Source organism: Hordeum vulgare, chromosome 3H (genome assembly GCF_904849725.1).
Source record: "Hordeum vulgare subsp. vulgare chromosome 3H, MorexV3_pseudomolecules_assembly, whole genome shotgun sequence".
In the NCBI taxonomy this organism is placed as follows: domain Eukaryota; kingdom Viridiplantae; phylum Streptophyta; class Magnoliopsida; order Poales; family Poaceae; genus Hordeum; species Hordeum vulgare.
The window spans coordinates 198379696-198400614 of NC_058520.1; the positions used below are offsets into that span (position 1 = coordinate 198379696).

General features: G+C 43.5%; 1 pseudogene; it reads left to right on the forward strand.

The window, feature by feature from the left end:
* The first annotated feature begins 366 nt into the window (after positions 1-366).
* On the forward strand, positions 367-9419 carry LOC123441623 (annotated as a pseudogene).
* Positions 9420-20919: the final 11500 nt, after the last annotated feature.

Genomic DNA, 20919 nt, shown 5'->3' on the forward strand with positions numbered 1-20919 from the left:
TTTTACTATGAACTACATACGAAATAAAAAGAATAAATTTATACTTAAAAAATATGTATATACATCCATATTCAGTCCATTGTATAATCTCTAAGCTAGGTGGCAGTCGGATGTTCCCTCGTATGTGACAGCCCGGTCGCTAGCCGTCGGACGATTCCACCTTGTCTCTCCCTAATAATAAAGCAGCTACTGCTTCTGTCTTACGTCGCCGCTGTTTTACAAAAACATCCTTGATGTTTTGGATATTCAACCCGCAATCCTCATTGAGTTATGAAAAAATGGTTCGACATTTTTTGGAGCGGCAGATCGAGCAGCGGCGCTCCCGATCCGATCGGGAGCAGGACGACAGCGGCGAGCACGTGAAGGATGCAGCGAGCACGCTGCCCGGGCGAGAGGAGGAGCAGAGGGGAGGCACATAGGCAGGGTGTCGGACGCCCGCGCTCGCGAGCAGTCAAAGCCGATGCAGTGACCGTCGATGGCGGCGAGCAGAGGGGAGGCATGGAGGCGGGGCCGTCGGACGCGCGCGCTCGCCCGCTGTCAACGCCGCGCCCCCATACCTCTACTGTTTGCTCCCTGTCCCTCCGCTCCGCGGTGCCCATGCTTTCTCCGCCGTCACCGAATCTGGACAAGATCGACATGATCCATCGCATCTCAGGAGACACCCGGCTGCAGCTGCTCGTCGGCCATGCGGGGAGCACGGACGAGCTGCTCTTCAACGTCAATCCCACAGACCTGCTTTCCCTAGCTGAATTTGCTACTATCACAGGTGCTACCTGGAGAACACAATTTTGTTGCAACATTGATAGAAAGGCGTGACCGGAAGAAGCAGCCAACTGAATTTGGAATGAACCAAGTCCTCCAGCCATTTCATAGTGAGAAGTTCAATTTCACTAAAGTTAAACTAGAGGAGGTGATCTTCAGGTTCCAAGAAACTGAGAATGATTCTGCCCAGTATTTTGATGGAGCTCCTCCCACTGTTTCAGCTTCTCCTAGCAGCATTTTGAACAACGTCAGTGTGTCTTCATCTCTGATATTACTTCTACCTCGGACAGATTGAAAACTGATTTTCCATTTCTGTATTTTGTGTCACAGGTGAGACCAATTGGGTACTGTCATGTGCTTTTGATCCCTCAAGTCCAGGAATACTTACAGCAAAGGGTTGATCAAGAGAGCTTCTTACTGGCCATGTACGTCACAAAGGAGGCAAGAAATTCCTTCTTCAGAGTTCGCTATAACAGTCTGGGTGCCCTTGCAACAATCAATCACCTCCACTTCCAAGTTAGTCATACTCAAACTTCATTGATTATTGCTTGTGAGGCATACTATCTGAAAGTGCAATATCCAGTCGAAAAGGTGCCAACAGAGGAACTAACAGTCGTAGGGAACGGAGTCAGCATTTCACAGCTGGTGCAGTACCCAGTAAGCGGCTTTGTATTTGAAGGAGGAGCGGGCCTGGAGGATCTGTCACAGGTTGTCTCAAATGCCTGTATCTTCTTGCAAGAGAATAACAGACCTTTCAATGTTCTTATCTCTGAATCTGCCAAGAGAGTATTCCTTCCACTACAGGTACAATACTGCAAATGCAACCTCAGTTTTATTTGTGATCTAGAACTGGACTATCGGCATAATATTTTTATCTCCCTCCGAAATGTTTGATCAACCAGTGCTATGCTGAGAAGCGGACTTCTGGAAAGGCGAGCCAAGAATTTCTCGACATGACAATCAATCCAGCACTCTAGGAGCTCAGCGGCCATTTGGTTCTGAAGAGGAGGAAGGACTACGACGAAGCATCTGAGGCAACATTATGCAGGTTTTTGGTTGAAGCATCCCTGTCTGGAGCAGAGTTCCAAGAGCTGAAGAGGTGAGGCATGGAGGCGGGTTCGAGACCTGCATGGGCCAAAAAAAATTGGCATTTATTTTTTCATGGCGGCGAGCAGAGGGGATGCATGGAGGTGGGGCCGTCGGACGCGCGCGCTCGCCTGCTGTCAATGCAGATGTAGTGACCTTCGATGGCGTCTCCTCTGCCGCCGCGCCCCATACATCGTTTGCTCCCCCATCCCTCCGCTCCGCGGTGCCCGTGCTTTCTCCGCCGTCACCGAGTCTGGACAAGATCGACAGGATCCATCGCATATCATGCGACACCTGGCTGCAGCTGCTCGTCGCCCATGCGGGGAGCACGGACGGTGTCGGGACCCCGATCCTAATCCATAGGAATCCAGCCTGTAACACATCGCATCCCTTTGTGGTCTCACGCACGGTTAACTCCACGGCTGCAGCCTTACCTTAGCCGGGACCGTTTGCGTCTTTTGACTCACGTATGAGAAGGTGTCGCTAGCAATCCAATGTCAAAGAACCCGGATCGACATGTCTAGTCATAAACCAAAGTGGCAGTACCGCACAAGGACATGCATACATGACCCAACAAAGCAGGCGTCGGTCATCAGCGAATGTAGACGAGTTATAGCAAGCTACAAGGACTCCATTACATCGCGTGACATTTCCCCAAAGGGGACAGACACAGCAGCTAAGAAGGACACATGCCGGTCAACCATTGTGTCCGGAGCAGTAGCGAACTACCAAGGCTCGTTGGATCACAAAGGGGCATTTCCTTGTAAGGAGTGCTACTAAAGTTCACGACTAAGTAATCGAACCCCATACATATCAAGTACGACACACGTACGCATGGCATACCGATATGTATAGATACATCAATGGCATCACAACATAACCATAAACATACAACCTTTATTTAAGAGGCTCGGAAGAGCCACACACATAATATTACACATTAAGGGTCTCACGACCCATAATAGCAGTCATACAATTACAAGCCAGCGGAAGAGTTATAAACTGTCTGGGTACAGACAGGGCAACTAGAAGGCACATGGCCTGACTATACTACACAGCCGACGTAGGGCCAGATCGTAGCTGGGACACCAGCTACTCGTCGTCGTCGATGTCTACGAAGAACCCTCCATTAGGGTCATTAGCAACCTCTGCAACATTTATTAAGCAAACATGAGTACGAAGGTACTCAACAAGACTTTAGGATGACTAACTACTCATGCAAGGTATCAAAAGGTATTGTGGGGTTTCATGCGGAAAGCTAGCATTTGACTCGTGGCTAGAGAACTTGCATTTTTAAATAATTTTGACAACTTGATTTCTCGCACACGAGTCCACTAACACCACAACAATACACTATCGTGGAATCATTCCGTCTCCGTACGGAAATGCCGTCCACGACACTCACGCTTATATTGGCAATTTTATGAGTAGCCATTGAAGTTATCTATGAACAACATATGTCTCCAAGTAGTCCATATCCGCGGACGCGGCTATTCGAATAGATCATAACCCTGCAGGGGTGTACTTCGTCACACACGCTCTCGCCACTTATCGCCATGTGCACGTCATGCACCTCGGCAACCTTCAAGCGGAAGCCCAACGAGGGAGTCGGCCACGACCGTTAACCACACTAGTACCTAGTCCAGGTCTATCGCCTATCTGAGAGTAACCCGTACGGAAGTCCGGCCGAGGTTTCCGCCACGGCCTCAAACGATGTGCGTAGGGTTCCCAAGCCCTCCATCCGAGTGCCACTTGGTACACCGTGCCACTGCCTACCGCATCACGGCCCACCTCTCAGGTCAGCACCATGCACGGCCTCCAGCATTACTATAAACACCAGAAACTACTTGCAACCCCTGGACCGAGTACTACGCGATTAATAGGCCGAGCGGGGTCATATTTCAGGGCCCAGCATGTGGTAGTATCTAGTCTTGGATTACATACACGGAACTCAGTTCCTAAGGACGGTTCCAATGAAACAACCCGCCATGTACTCCTACACAGCCTTTCACCGGTACCTTTACCAAATCAAGTTCAACACACAACCTTTGCTCACCGAACACATTCCACATTTCTGTTCATCTCCCAGATGACAGATCATACACAACTCTAAGCATAGCATGCATAGCAGGATAAGGCACATCATAGCTCAAGCAACTATCAGGTATGCTAGGTTGCAAGGTTCGGCTATTTACTTTGACAAGGTTAGGTCATGCAAAGGAAGTGGGTTCAACTAATGTGGCAAAAGCAGTTGAAGCATTTGATCCTAATGCAAAGAAATAAGTGCAGGAGCAAGAACATGGGAATTATCGGGATGATCAAAAGGATTGCTTGCCTTGTTGCTCAGAGGAGGAACGATATCCATCAGACGGATATTTGGTGGAATCCGGGGTTGCGGAGCCTATCGAAATAAATGGCACCATTCAATAACAATCATATGCAATCAAAATGATGCATGAGCATGGCATGAGAATGCAAGGTGATAAGTTATTATAATCAACATGTATTAGGTTTAGAGTTGATTTGAATCATATTCGGTATCACTTCAAATGGGGTATTCACGGTTACCGATTTAATTGATTCGACCTGATGCTCAGATCAACTTGATGTTAGTTTGCATGAGATGTCATGTTATGGTACTGATTTGTAACTAGGACAGTGTGTGATCATGGCAACCATAATGAAATTTGAATATTTTCCAAATTCCATTTAAAAAGGTAATTATAAGAATTGAATTATTCCTTATTATACATGTTAGGGTTCTGTAACTTTTTCAAACATCGTTGAAAATAGCATAATCAGAATCCTTGAATTTTTCTGATACTTTTTCATATATAAATTATTTTCATTGGAGTTACAAATTAATTTCTATGATTTTTACAAGTTTTAGCAATTTACTGGAATTATTTCTATACTGGAAATTCTATTTATTGCATCAGGCTGACGTCAGCAGGTCAGCCGACCTGTTCAGGTCAAACCTGACAGGGGGGCCCCACTGGTCAGCCTCTCTGGGACTAATCCCGCGCTGACCAGCCCCTAATTGGGGTTTGACCAGGCGTGGGGCCCTCTGGCAGCGACTGAGGGGAGGGCAATTACGCCCTAATGGCCGGCCACGTCGACGCCCACCGGAGGGTGGTCGCCGGCGACCAAGCCCGTGGCGGAGGGCTCGCCGGAGACGACCTAATCGGCACTGCACATCACCAATTTGAACGCGGTTTGCAGCTACGGAACGCTGGTGAAGTGGCCGATCTGGCAGGGGCATCAGGGGTGGCTAGGGTCGCCGGAAGAGGCGCCGGCGATGAGCCGAAGCGGCGGCCGAAGCTCGGCCTTCTACGAGCGATGGCTCTAGGGCACGGGGAGGGCAGCTGAGGGGCTCATCACGCTCCTGGAGGCTCCAGGAGCTCGAATCCTAGCTCGAGCGCGTGGATCAGACACCACAGCGACGGCGACGACATGACCGGCGGCGAGAAGCTCTCGGCCTTGGTGGGGAACGAGGCTACGATGCACGGGAGAGCGTGGGGCGAGAGGGGAAACGACGACGAGCTCACGGCGGTTCCGATGGTGCTGTTGAGGGGCTCGGGGATGCGCCGGAGGGAGCGAATCGACGGGAGAGGTCCGACGGCCGGAGGTGGAAGACGATGGCGTTGGGGGCGATGCAGAGCTCGGGGAAGCTTCGGCTTCTACAGAGATGACCAGGGCGACGAGGCGGAGCTAACAAACTACTCGGAGGAGGGTTCCCATGGCTAGAGGTGCTGTGGCTCGAGCTCGAGCTCGGCTCCAATGGCGGCAGCAGGAAGGAGGGCAAGATCCGAGAGGAGGGAGAGAGTTAGCGCTGGGAATGGATAGAGGAGGCCTCGGGGAGCTTATCCCCGGCCTAGCCAGCGCGAGGCGGCGGCCAGGCAGGCGCACAGGTGCATGGCCGCGCCGAAGGAGGCGGCGGCCACCTCCTGCTCCTACTGGGGCGAGGGAGGGGACGAGCCAGGGAGATGGGCCGAGCCAGGCTAGGCGACAGGTAAGAGTTTCCCATTTTTTTTTCTGTTTTTGTTTTTCTGTTTTGCTAACTATTGTTTTGCTATTTATTTCAGCTCCAAAACAAAAAGTAAAAACTATTTTAGACCTCCTGAAATATTGTTATAATATTCCCAACCATTTCCAAAGTTTTCAACATTTTTGAAAATTTATAGTTTCTGATTTCAAATTTAAAATTTGAAACCAGTGGCTTTTTGCATTAATTTAAAATGCTTAAAGTGTCAAGAAAATAGTTTTCTCCAATGCTCATTTACTTTCATGATTTATCAGAAAGTTTGAACATTTCTTGAGGCCATTTTGGGTTCATTGATTTCAACTAGTTTGAGATTTTCTTTATTTAAAGTAGTGGCTAGGGTTTTGAGTTTTTCCTTTGCCACTTTCTTGTTCTTGTTGAAAAATTCTTAGATGCAAATGCAAAGAAGACATGAGCACAAGACTAACTTGCTTAAGGTGTCAGGGATGTGACAGACGGGCTGCTCGTCCGGCATGTGGGGGAACACGGACGAGCTGCTCGTCAGCGTCCATCCCACAAGCCTGCTTCTGCTTCTACTACAACACAAAAAAAAGTGTAGTGGAGTAGCCACTGATCCGCTCCAGGAACAGGGCGTGCAGCCAAACAGATGTGCAGTATATTCAGATAGACACTGAAATAAATGATGGTTGTGAAAACATTCATGTACTGAATAACTTACCAACATGCCACTGAAAGATATGGAATAGATCACTGAAACAAAGGGCTGCCTACAGCCTGTCTGCCAAATGCAGCAGGCTATGGATGCCTCAAGATTTGATGTGTGTCTGACTTTATTGTGTCGACTGAATTCTTTTGTGTTGTTATTACAATCATCAGTGGAGGTTTCAAAAAAATGTGAGTTGGTAAGACTAAGTTTGAATTATCATATTTAATGGGTCATAGTTTTTTATTCCAAAAGAAGATGTTACACGAAAGTACATGATTGATTTGATAAATTTAGATGTTACCAAAGGTCATGCACGTCGTTGCTGCATGAATTCAACCAATTTTCCTTTGTTTGCCCTGCTGTATAATGAATGTAACTCATCCTCCCACCTTGAATCTACCCCTGTTTGAGTTTATTTTTTCTGAAATTGGTGCTACTTCCGATTGCTCATAATTTCAGTTTCGTTGATATGATACAAGCCCCTGTTTCAGTTTATTTTTTTCTGGAAAAATACTGTTACTAGCCAAGGATTAGACCAAGAATTTTCATGTTCCTGTCTACATATACCTGGACATTGTGGCTTTGACTTGGTTACGGTAATTCTTGGACATGTTGCTGGAGTAATTCTTGAAGTTTCATATATTCTCCTCTTTCTTCAGTTATCAATTAGCTTAATTGCATACACATGACTAGATATGCTTGCTGCACCTAGGTGTTTGCTCCGCAATGAACCCGTTGCAACATACGGGCATATTTACTAGTAACATCTATCCATGTGGGCGGAGCCCAGCACTGCTCAGTTTTTTTTCTCTCAGCGATAAGGATTCAGCTCTCGCTCTCTCCTTGGCTCATGGCTGTCAATGCATGACACGTCTCTCATGCTGCAAATGAACAGGTCGTTGACTAAGCAAACCTTGTAACATGTTCTGCAAAAAAGGCAAAGTTTACAATAATATTAGTGTATATAACATGGTTGTAAGAACTTTTCTGTTGCGTGTCAAAAATAATAATTAATAATTAAGTATATGCAACAACCTAATTCAATTGCGACAAAAAATATTGAAAAAAAATGGTCACAACATATTCAAAAAATAATAAGCCGCCTTTCAAAGGCATCCGATGTGACCGATATAGCACATTATAGCTGTATGTTCTCTTGCCACTATCCCAGCTCCAACGTGATAACGTCATGCACACGCTAAGTCTCCCTTCTTGCAGCGTCGCTCGGTTCTGACTCACGGCAGCCATACGATCATCACTCTCAACAATACCATATCGCCTCTTTCTCTACAACAACACAAGTATCGAGTGGCGGATCTAGGGATTGAACTTACCCGGGGCGAATCTAACGTACAAATGCAAGTCCGCTCAATCGAAGCTCATTAAATTCAAATATGAAGATGGGTGCACTAAAATATTAACATAACTAATTGTAAATAGTTCAAGATTCTATGTTTTTGAAAAAGTTCAGGATAATTGATAACCACGTGATGTAACAAATAAAAATCTTAAAATACAACATAATTTGCACGAAAACAACCAACTTTCGTCTGGCATATTAGCCTTTCGGATCGTCAATGAATGCCGAGCAGGCGGCTGGCCAGTCAACAACAAGAATGTGTGCAATAATCCGTCTCGTCGTCTTGTTTGATCTTACCAGCAAAAATGTGGCGCAGAGAGCAGAACAATGGTGGTTTGGACGACACCGGACCGGGCAGGATTGAAGAGGCTCTGAGCGGAGAGGAGTGATGCAGTGTGAACGACACTGGAGTGGAGAAGATTGGAGAGGTTGTGAGCAGAGAGGAGTGATGCGTTGTGGTGTGGACAGTGCCGGAGCAGAGAGGATTGGAGAGGTGTGATACTGTGTGGTGTGGACGATGCTGGAGCGCAGCGGGTTGGAGTGGGTGTGAGCGGAGAGGAGTGATGCGTTGTGGTGTGGATGGCACCGAAGCGGAGAGGATTGGAGAGTCTGTGAACGGAAAGGAGTGATGCGGTGTGATAACCCACAAGTATAGGGGATCAATTGTAGCCTTTCTCGATAAGTAAGAGTGTCGAACCCAACGAGGAGCTAAAGGCAGGACAAATATTCCCTCAAGTTCTATCAACCATCGATACAACTCTACGCACACTTTACATTCGCTTTACCTAGAACAAGTATGAAACTGGAAGTACTTTGTAGGAGTGAGGATAGGCTTGCAAGAAAGTAAAGAACACGTAAATAAAACTAGGGGTTGGTTAGACAAAGAAACAACTACGAGTGTCTAACGAGTGTGGAAAAGTGTTGGTAGGAGTTGCGGAATTGTCCCTAAGAAATTGACTACGTTACCAGATCGATAGCAAGTATCATGTGGGAGAGGCCTCTGCTAGCATGTCATCCCTTACTTGGAATTATATGAACTTATGATTGGAACTATTAGCAAGCGTCCACAACTACTACCGTTCATTAAGGTAAAACCCAACCATAGCAATTCATCAATCACCGATAGGACAACGATAATCTACTCAGACATCATAGGATAACAACACATCATTGGATAATATTATGTAGAATAAAGCACCATGTTCAAGTAAAGGGTACAGCGGGTTGCGGGAGAGTGAACCGCTGAATATAGATGGGGGAAGATGATGGAGATGTTGGTGAAGATGACGGAGGTGTTGGTGTAGATCGCCGTCACACGATGATGTCCCGGGCGGTGCTCCGGCGCCGCCGGGAGAGAGGGGGAGAGAGCCCCCCCTCCTTCGTATTCTTCCTTGACCTCCTCCCTAGATGGGAGAAGGGTTTCCCCTCTGGTCCATGGTCTCCATGGCGGTGGAGGGGCGAGAGCCCCTCCGAGATTGGATCTCTCTCTCTGTGTCCTTCTGTTTCTGCGCTCCCAGATTCTGCCTTTCACCGTTTCTTAAATTCCCGGAGATCCGTAACTTCGATTGGGCTGAAATTTTAACATGATTTTCTTCCGGATATTATCTTTTTGCGGCGAAAGAAGGGCTCCAACCGCCTTAAGGAGTCGCCACAACCTTCCAGCCGCCACCGTACCTCGTGGTGGCGGCTACAGGGCTTGTGGGCCCTCCGTGCATCGCCTCGCGTTGATTCTTCTTCCCAAAAATCATAAATATTCCAAAAAAATCCCCGTAAGTTTTTATTACGTTTGGACTTCGTTTGGTATGGATATTCTGCGAAACAAAAAACATGCAACAAACTGGAACTGGCACTGGGCAGTGGATCAATATGTTAGTCCCAAAAATAGTATAAAAAGTTGCCAAAGTATATGAAAGTTCTAGAATATTGGCATGAAACAATAAAAAATTATAGATACGATGGAGTCGTATCAACATCCCCAACCTTAATTCCTGCTCGTCCTCGAGCAGGTAAATGATAAAAAAGATAATTTTTGATGTGGAATGCTACCTAGCATAATATTGATCATATAATCTAGTCATGGCATGAATAGTAAAACACGAGTGATTCGAAGCAATAGTCTATCATTTGACATAAAGACAATAATATTTCAAGCATACTAACAAAGCAATCATGTCTTCTCAAAATATCATGGCCAAAGAAAATTATCCCTACAAAATCATATAGTCTGGCTATGCTCCATCTTCCCCACACAATGTATTTAAATCATGCACAACCCCAGTTTTAGCCAAGCAATTGTTTCATACTTTAGTGTTCTCAAACTTTTTCAACTTTCACGCAATACATGAGCGTGACCCATGGACATAGCACTATAGGTGGAATAGAATATGGTGGTTGTGGAGAAGACAAAAAAGAGGAGATAGTCTCACATCAACTAGGTGTATCAAAAGGCTATGGAGATGGCCATCAATAGATGTCAATGTGAGTGAGTAGGGATTGCCACACAACTGATGCACTAGAGCTTATAAGTGTATGAAAGATCACAAAAGTAACTAGTGGGTGTGCACCCAACATGCTTGCTCACGAAGACCTAGGGCAATTTTGAGGAAGCCCATCATTGTAATATACAAGCCAAGTTATATAATGAAAATTTCCCACTAGTATATGGAAGTGACAACATAGGAGACTCTCTGTCATGAAGCTCATAGTACTATTTGAAGCACAAGTGTGGAAAGAGGATAGTAGCAATTGTCCCTTCTCTCTTTTCTCTCATTTTTTTGTGGGCTCTTTGGCCTCTTTTTTTTAATATTTTATTTTATTTTGGTGGGCATCTTTGGCCTCTTTTTTTGTAAATATGCTTCGTTGGCCTCTTTTATTTCCTCACATGGGACAATGCTCTATTAATAATGATCATCACACTTACAACTCAATACTTAGAGCAATGATGACTCTATATGAAATTCCTTCGGTAGTGTACCGCGACAATGATCTAGCATAGCAATGACATAAAAAAAACGGACAGGCCATGGAAACATCATGCTAGCTATCTTACGATCATGCAATGGCAATATGGAAGTGGTGGCACATGTCATGAGACGGAACAGTGGTAGTTGCATGGAAATATATCTCGGAATGGCTATGAAAATGCCATAATAGGTAGGTATGGTGGCTGTTTTGAGGGAGGCTATATGGTGGGTGTAATGCACCGGCGAAAGTTGCGCGGTACTAGAGAGGCTAGCAATGGTGGAAGGGTGAGAGTGCGTATAATCCATGTACTCAACATTAGTCATAAAGAACTCACATACTTATTGCAAAAGTCTATTAGTCATCGAAACAAGGTATTGCACGCATGCTCCTAGGGGAAAGGTTGGTAGGAGTTAACCATCGCGCGATCCCGACCTCCACACAAAGGATGACAATCAATAAATAAATCATGCTCCGACTTCATCACGTAACGGTTCACCATACGTGCATGCTACGGGAATCACAAACCTTAAGACAAGTATTTCTAAAAATACACAATTACTCATTAGCATGACTCTAATATCAAATATTCATGTCGCAAACTGTTGCAAGGAATCAAACATATCATATTCAGTGATCTACAAGTTTTATGTAGGGTTTTATGACTAACCATGTGAATGACCAACTCCTGTTAACTCTCTAAATAGGTATAAGTGAAGCATGAGAGTTTAATTCTTTCTACAAAAGATATGCCCCGCTCTAACAAATATAAGTGAAGCAAAAGAGCATTCTACAAATGGCGGTTTTCTATGTGTAGGGAAACATGCAATCCAAACTTCAAAAGATATAAGTGAAGCACAAGAAGCATTCTATAAAGCCAAACAAGGATTATCTCATACCAGCATGATGCATAAAAGAAAAAGGAAAAATAAACACAAAAGACGCTCCAAGCATTTGCACATATCATGTGACGAATTAAAATATAGCTCTGAGTAAAATTACCGATAGATTGTAGACGAAAGAGGGGATGCCTTCCGGGGCATCCCCAAGTTTAGATGCTTGAGTCTTCATTGAATATTACCTTGGGGTGCCTCGGGCATCCCCAAGCTTAGGCTCTTGCCTCTCCTTATTCCTTCATCCATCGTGCTCTCACCCAAAACTTGAAAACTTCAATTACACAAAACTCAACAAAACTTTGTGAGACCCGTTAGTATAATAAAATAAATCACCACTTCAAGTACTGTTGTGAACTCATTCTAAATTCATATTAGCATTATATCTACTGTAATCCAACTTCACCATGGTTCATACCCCCCGATACTACCCATAGATTCATCAAAATAAGAGAACAATGCATAGAAAACAGAATCTGTCAAAATAGAACAGTCTGTAGCAATCTGTATATTCCGTATACCTTTGATATCTCAAAAAATCTGAAAAATTACGAACGTCTGGAAAATTTGCATATCAATCAGCAGCAAAAAAATCAACTCAAAAGCTCTTCTATAATAAAAATGAAAATTAATTTTGTGAGCAGAAAGTTTCTGTCTTTTCTCAGCGTGATCAAACAACTATCACTCAAACTAATCGTAAAGGCTTTACCTGGCACATTATTTTTAAAAAACAAAGGAATTGTACAAGGGGATATTATTATTATTTTTTGAGAAACTTCCATGAAAAATTCTACATTGTTTCCATGAGCATGAACACAAGTGTTCAAGGTCGACCCTCACTTCCGCAATGCATCACCTTTCAATCGCTTCTCTTTTTGAAAAAGTTTTAAGTTCCCCTCTATATTTTTTTGTTTTTAAACTAAATAAAAGCACTCAACAGAAATAAATGACTCTCTAAAACTTTTGGGTTGTCTCCCAGGCAGCGCTTTCTTCAAAGCCATTAAGCTAGGCATAAAGTGCTCAAGTAATGGATCCACCCGGATCCCAAGGTATATCGAAGCCAATTTTAATTAGCAATGATTTGAAATTTAGTAGTGAGCACAAGGTAACATATATCATGCAATGACAAAGTCTAACTCTCTTCCTATGCATTGGCATGTCATAAAAGAACAATTCATGCAAACCAAGTAAAGGCCAATACATAGCATAAGCAGTTTCTTGCAATTTTATCGTATTGGAAACATAGATAGGTGGAGATGTAGTTCCTCTCTCATTATAATTGCAAGTAGGAGCAGCAAGCACATGCATATTATATTCATCAAAATCATCATGTGTAACATAAGGAACTACAGCTAGCTGATCTTCATAAGCATCATTCATATTGGCATCATGGCCACAAGCGTAGCAAGCATCAAGTTCATCAAAAAGGGATATCTCAAACGAATCCAAGGGATCATAGCATTCATGCTTCGGTAAGAATGAAGGCAAATTAAATAATGTATGAGTAGAAGAGTTACTCTCATTAGAAGGTGGACATGGGTAGCTAGTCTGTTCTTCCTCCTTTTGTTCTTCACTCTCCTTGTCATCTTTTTCATCTAATGAGCTCACAATTTCAGCATTTTCTTCTTCCATAGTTTCCTGCAAAATAATAGTCTTTTCTTGGGCAGCATAGGATTTCTCCTTAAATCGTTCAATATGGGCATTATATTCATAATTAGTATAACAATAACAAAGCATAGCCAAATTTTTAGATTGGTAAGGAGCATCATCATTATCATCATACCTTTTAAACATAGCCTCAATTTCATAAGCACCCATAAAAGCAACAAACTCTTCTATTTGATCCACATCATAGTAATCATATATACCATTAGCATAAGAAGCCAAGGTTCTATGATCTTTAAACTCACAAGAAAAGGGAAGGTGTGGAGCCTTCATCCTAGAGCAACAAGTAACACCATGTCTCTTGCATAGTTCCCAAGCATACCATTTCAACAAAATGGATTTGATCCTATAAAAGTTTCTCTTTTTGAGTCAAGCGATAATCCCTAAAGTATTCACATTGATCCAACGTGTATCCCATTATATAATTGAATGGGGCTTTCTCAGGATTATTAAAAAAGTATATAATATTTTCCACGTAACGAGCATGGAGGGTTTTAGGAGGTTCCCATCTCCATGAGTAGCAAGTACACCTATTTTTTTGGTATTTCGTGTTCCATATCCATAACTAAAGATAGAGAACAACTTAGAACAGCAAATAAATCTACTTAGTGACAAAGCAAACAAGCACACATGAGAATATTCACCCCATGCTATTGCTCCCCACCAACGGCGCCAGAAAAAGGTCTTGATAACCCACAAGTATAGGGGATCAATTGTAGCCTTTCTCGATAAGTAAGACTGTCGAACCCAACGAGGAGCTAAAGGCAGGACAAATATTCCCTCAAGTTCTATCGACCACCGATACAACTCTACGCACACTTTACGTTCGCTTTACCTAGAACAAGTATGAAACTAGAAGTACTTTGTAGGAGTGAGGATAGGCTTGCAAGAAAGTAAAGAACACGTAAATAAAACTAGGGGCTGGTTAGACAAAGAAACAACTACGAGTGTCTAACGAGTGTGGAAAAGTGGTGGTAGGAGTTGCAGAATTGTCCCTAAGCAATTGACTACTTTACTAAATCGATAACAAGTATCATGTGGGAGAGGCCTCTGCTAGCATGTCATCCTGACTTGGAATTCTATGCACTTATGATTGGAACTATTAGAAAGCGTCCGCAACTACTAATGTTCATTAAGGTAAAACCCAACCATAGCAATTCATCAATCACCGATAGGACAACGATAATCTACTCTGACATCATAAGATAGGAACACATCGTTGGATAATAATATGTAGCATAAAGCACCATGTTTAATTAAAGGGTACAGCGGGTTGCGGGAGAGTGAACCGCTAAATATAGATGGGGGAAGATGATGGAGATGTTGGTGAAGATGACAGAGGTGTTGTTGTAGATCACCATCACACGATGATGTCCCGGGTGGCATTCCGGCGCCGCCGGGACAGAGGGCGAGAGAGCCCCCTCCTTCTTCTTCTTCCTTGAACTCCTCCCTAGATGGGAGAAGGGTTTCCCCTCTGGTCCATGGTCTCCATGGCGGCGGAGGGGCGAGAGCCCCTCCGAGATTGGATCTCTCTCTCTGTGTCCTTCTATTTTTGCGCTCCCAGATTCTGCGTTTCAGCGTTTCTTAAATTCGCGGAGATCCGTAACTCCGATTGGGCTGAATTTTTAACACGATTTTATTCCGTATTTTATCTTTCTTGCGGCTAAAGAATGGCTTCAACCGCCTTAAGGAGTGGCCACAAGCCTGCCAGCCGCCACCGTACCTCTTGGTGGCGGCAATAGGGCTTGTGGGCCCTCCGTGCATCGCCTCGCGTTGATTCTTCTTCCCAAAAATCATAAATATTCCAAAAAAAATCCCCGTAAGTTTTTATTATGTTTGAACTTTGTTTGGTATGGATATTCTGTGAAACAAAAAACATGCAACAAACAGAAACTGGCAGTGGGCACTGGATCAATATGTTAGTCCCAAAAATAGTATAAAAGTTGCCAAAAGTATATGAAAGTTGTAGAATATTGGCATGAAACAATCAAAAAATTATAGATATGACGGAGACGTATCACGGTGTGATGTGGACAATGTCGGTGACGTGTTTAAATAGGTGTGGCTAGGTGAACGAATAGGAAGACGACTTAAATCCGACGTCATAGTAAATTTCTCGGTTACCGTGTCAGCATCGAAGGGGTGTCGTCTGCTTGTCCGATCGCATCTCTGTGAGCAACATCAATGCCATGTGTAGTCTACTCCACTCTGTATCGGCCTGACCGACATGAATGTGCGTCGGCCACTTCCCACCGAGATTTTTCTTGGATGGAAAGAGTTTTGGGGTGGGACGTGATGATCAAGAACGTACATGGAGACAATGCACATGCTCGCAAAGCTCATTCTAGTTTGCGTCTCGTTTACGGGATATCGAACACCTAGACGCGTCCGTAGATAGATGAGGTATTATGTTGGATGTCAAAAATATGTGTGGACAGATCGGTTCGGATGTTTACGGATGATTTAAGGGTCCGGGCATAAGCAATTTGATTTGGTATGCAATTAGGCCGTTTTCATAGAGTGAAATCCATGTCGAGAATGAATCGTTTTCCTTCTCTCAGTTTGTCTTCGCGTCCAAAAGAAATCAGCTACTGACAGATGAACAAATTAAGAGATGCAATATATGCGGGCAGATTATGGCTACCCGGGGCGTCCGCCCCTACCCACATAATGTGCCGATCATGTATATAGGCATCACATACAAAATAAGTAGACATACTTCTGCCTGCATCTACTTCTATCACTCCACACATCGACCTCTATCCAGCATGCATCTAGTGTATTGAGTTCATGGAGAAATTGTGTAATGCCTTAAGAACAATGACATGATGTAGACAAGATCTATTCATGTAGGAATAGACCCCATCGTTTTATCCTTAATGGCAACCATGCATGCACGTCATGTCTTTTTCTATCACTGAGATTGAGCACCGCAAGATCGAATCCATCACAAAGTGCCTCTTCCCATTGCAAGATAAAAGATCAAGTTGGCCAGACAAAAATCAAATATCGGAGAAGAAATACGAGGCTATAATAATCAAGCATGAATATGTTTTCATATATGTGATCATAAACTCACAATTCATCAGATCCCAACAAACACAACACAAAACAAAGTTACATCATATGGATCCCCGAGAGACCATTGTATTGAGAAACAGAACGAGAGAGAAAGCCATCTAGCTAGTGCCTACGGACTCGTAGATCTGATATGAACTACTCATGCATCATCGGAGGAGCACCAATGAGGATGGTGAACCCCTTCGCGATTGTGTTCCTCTACGGAACGGACTCTAGATTGGTTTTCATGGCTCTGGCATTTACGGTAGCTAAAATGATTTTTCGTCCACTCCTCTAGGGTTTCTGGACTATTGGGGTATTTATAGAACTCAGAGGCGGAAGAGAAGCTTCCAGATGTCCACACTAGACACCAGGGCGTACCAGAGGCCTCTGGCGCGCCATGGTGTCTAGTGGGGCCCCCTAGGCCTTGGCTGTTGCTCAATCTTGGCCCCCAAGTTTCCTTTTGGTCGAAAAAACTCCCAAATGTTTCATGTCAATTGGACCTCATCTCATATGGATTTTCTACGAAGGCAAAAAACAACAATTGGCACTAGGAACTATATCAGTATGTTAGACCCAAAAAATGATATAAAATTGCTATAAAACACCCAAGAATGATAACATAACATCATAGTACAATCAAAAAGTATAGATAGGTTGGAGACATATGACCATCCCCAAGTTTAATTCATGCTCGTCCTCGAGTAGTGTGATGCCCTTGATTTGATCGTACGCTAATCATACACGCAAATGCATACAACCAAGCTCAAGGACTCACGGGAAGATATCACAACACAACTCTAGACACAAATAAAACATACAAGCTTCATATTACAAGCCAGGGGCCTCGAGGGCTAGAATGCAGAGCTCGATAAACACACGAGTTGGCGGAAGCAACAAATATACGAGTATAGACATGAAACATGGATAATGCCTTAGAGAAGGCTAGCACAAAAGATACAACGATCGAACGAGGCGAGTCCTCCTGCCTGGGAACGTCCTAAACTACTCCTGGTCTTCAGTGGCCTCCATGTAGTATTAGGCACCGTCGGGGTAGCAGTCGTCATCGGTGGGATACGCCATCTCCTGGGCTCCATCATCTGGTCGCAACAATCGAATAAAGGGGAAAAGGGGGAGCAAAGCAACGGTGAGTACTCATCCAAAGTACTCGCAAGAGTGACATCAGAACTATGCTAAGTATGCATCAGTATCAAAGAATGGGGTTATATGTGGACCGACTGCAACAATTCGAGAAAAGAGAGAGGGGACTAGTCCTATCGAAAACTAGCATCTTCATGGTCTTGCAACAATATGCGGGAGTAGAACAAGAACACCAATAATAGTCATATTGTTGCAGAATTTTAATATGAGGTCATGCCGAGAGATTCTTCCTCAACTCCGTGCGAGGAAGCGATCCCGGAGCAACATTCCGGTTATGTAACAACTGTAGTTGTATAAGATCGGGGCACAACTCCAAGTTGTCATGTAACCTGCATTCAAATAGTTAATGTTCATCCCTGCATGGGTGCACCAAGTTTCCCATCACGCTTGATAAACTCTGGGTGGACACACTTCCCTGGGTCATGTCTAGGCCTCAAAACATAAACACGTCGCAAACCTACCTAAGCTCAACAAAGAGGCTAGTGATACGTCTCCAAGGTATCTATAATATATGAAGTATTCATGCTACGTTTACAATAATTATATGTGATTTTGGTATGATTTTCTTAGAACTAATCCGGACTGACGCTGTTTTCAGCACAGCTGCCGTGGTGTTGTTTTTGTGCAGACATAAAATTTCTCGGAATGGGCTGAAAATTTACGGAGATTTTTTTTGGCAAATATGAAAAATAATGGAGCAAAAAGATATTGGAGAGGAGTCCCGAGGCAGACACAATCCACCAGGGTGCCCCCTAGGGCGTGTCCCTAGCTTGTGGGCCCCTCGAGCACTCCCCTGACGTGATTCCAACGCCAAATAATCTCATAAATACAGAAACCCCAAAAAGAAACATAGATCAGGAGTTCCGCCACTGCAAGCCTCCAAAGACACGAAAAACCAATCTTGGCCCTCTCCGGCACCCTGTCGTAGGGGGTCACCATCACCGGAGAACATGGAGGAGGAAGACGGAGGGGCCATCATCACCATGCAGGCCAAGGACCAGACGGAGAATCTCTCCCCACCTTGGGGGGAGGCCATGGAGGAGGAGGCACAAGGAGGAGACCCTCTCCCCCTCTCTCCCGATGGTGCCGGAGTGCCACCGGGGGAACCATCGCCGTGGTGATCGTCTTCATCAACATCACCTTCTTCATCACCATCCTCATCTTATTTTAGCACTCCACTCTCCCATACCTCGTTGTAATCCCCTACTTGAACATGGTGCTTTATGCCACATATTATGATCCAATGATGTGTTGCCATCCTATGATGTTTTGAGTAGATTCCCTTTGTCTTATGGGTTGATTGATGATCTAGTTTGGTTTGAGTTGCATGCTTTATTATTGGTGTTGTCCTATGGTGCTCTCCGTGTCACGCAAGCATGAGGGATTCCCATTGTAGGGTGTTGCAATACGTTCATGACTCGCTTATAGTGGGTTGCTTGAGTGACAAAAGCATAAACCCGAGCAGGAGGGTCGTTGCGTATGGGATAAAGGGGACTTGATGATTTAATGCTATGGTTGGGTTTTACCTTAATGATCTTTAGTAGTTGCGGATGCTTTCTAGAGTTCCAATCATAAGTGCATATGATCCAAGTAGATAAATTAGGTTAGCTTATGCCTCTTCCTCATATAAAATTGCAATAATGATTACCGATCTTGTTAACAATTGCCTAGGACAATTCGGCACACTGACCCATCATTATTCCACACTCGCTATTTGTAATATATTATAATATATTCTAACTTCATGATAACAACAACTATTTTTATATTTTAGTTCCCTGATTTCATGCAAAGCTATTCTCTTCATATCCACAACGTAGTTTTATTTCTCGTTCCTAGTTGGAAGCAAACGTTCGACATACGTAGAGTTGTATCAGTGGTAGATAGGACTTGAGAGAATATTGCTCTTAACTTTAGCTCCTTGTGGGTTCGACAGTCCATACTTATCACTTCCACCTTTCGAAATTGCTACGATGATTCCTTGCACTTGGGGATTATCAAGCTCTTTTCTCGCGCCGTTGCCGGGGAGCAATAGCGCGGGGTTGATATTCTCGTGTGTGCTTGTTTGCTTTCTCCACTAAGTAGATTTTGTTTTACCTTTATGATTTATTTAGTTGTGGGTGATACAAAAAAAAATAATGAAAAATACAAAAAGAATTACTTGCCTCTTATGCCTAAGAAGTTTTCAAAAAGAGAAGTGATTGGAAGGTTGTGCATTGTAGAAGTGAGGGTCGACCTTGAATACCTGTGTTCATGCTCATGGAAGAAATGTCGAATTTTCATGTAAGTTTCTAAAAAATAATTACCCCCTTGTATATATCCATTGTATTACAAAAATAATGTGCCAAGATTTGCATTTAGGATGATTAGATTGCTTGTTTGGTGTGTGCAGTGCAAAAACAAACACTTTGGCTTTAGTGCATGTATTTACGTTTTTTGCTGGAATGTCAAAAGTTTATGAATTTTTTACAAAATACTTCTATGAAATTGTTTTATTCCTTCCTAATTTTTCAGAACTTTTTGAGTTACATAAGTATACAAAGTTTCCATATTTCTACAGATTGTCCTGTTTTTGACAGATTCTGTTTTCTATGCATTGTTCTCTTATTTTGATGAATCTAAGGGCAGTACCGGGGGGTATGAACCATGGTGAAGTTGGACAACAGTAGATATAATGCTAATATGAATTTGGAATGAGTTCCCAACAATACTTAGAGTAGTATTTTGCTTTATTATACTAACAGAGCTCACGAGGGTTTTGTTAAGTTTTGTGTGAATGAAGTGTTCGAAGATCGAGGAGGTATACATAAAAGAAGAATACAGAGAGACAAGAGTTCAAGCTTGTGGATGCCCAAGGCACACCAAGTAAATATTTCAGGGAGGCTCAAACATCTAAGCTTGGGGATGCCCCATAAGGCATCCCATCTTTATTCTTCAACAATTATCGGTATACCTCGGTCTTTGTTTTGTTCACATAATATGCGTCTTTAGTGTTTTTCTTCTCCTTTTATGCACCCTTCTAGTATGATATAGTACTTACTGATTTATAGAATTATTCATGTGCTTCACTTAAATCTTTTAAGTATGGCTTTGTAGAATGCTCTTTGTGCTTCACTTACATCTTTTGAGTATGGCTTTGTAGAATGCTCTTCGTGTTTCGCTTAAATATTTTGAGTATGGCCTTATAGAATGCTTCGCGTGCTTCACTTATATATATTTTGAGCTTAGATATTGGTTGATCTATATTAATAGTATAATGATC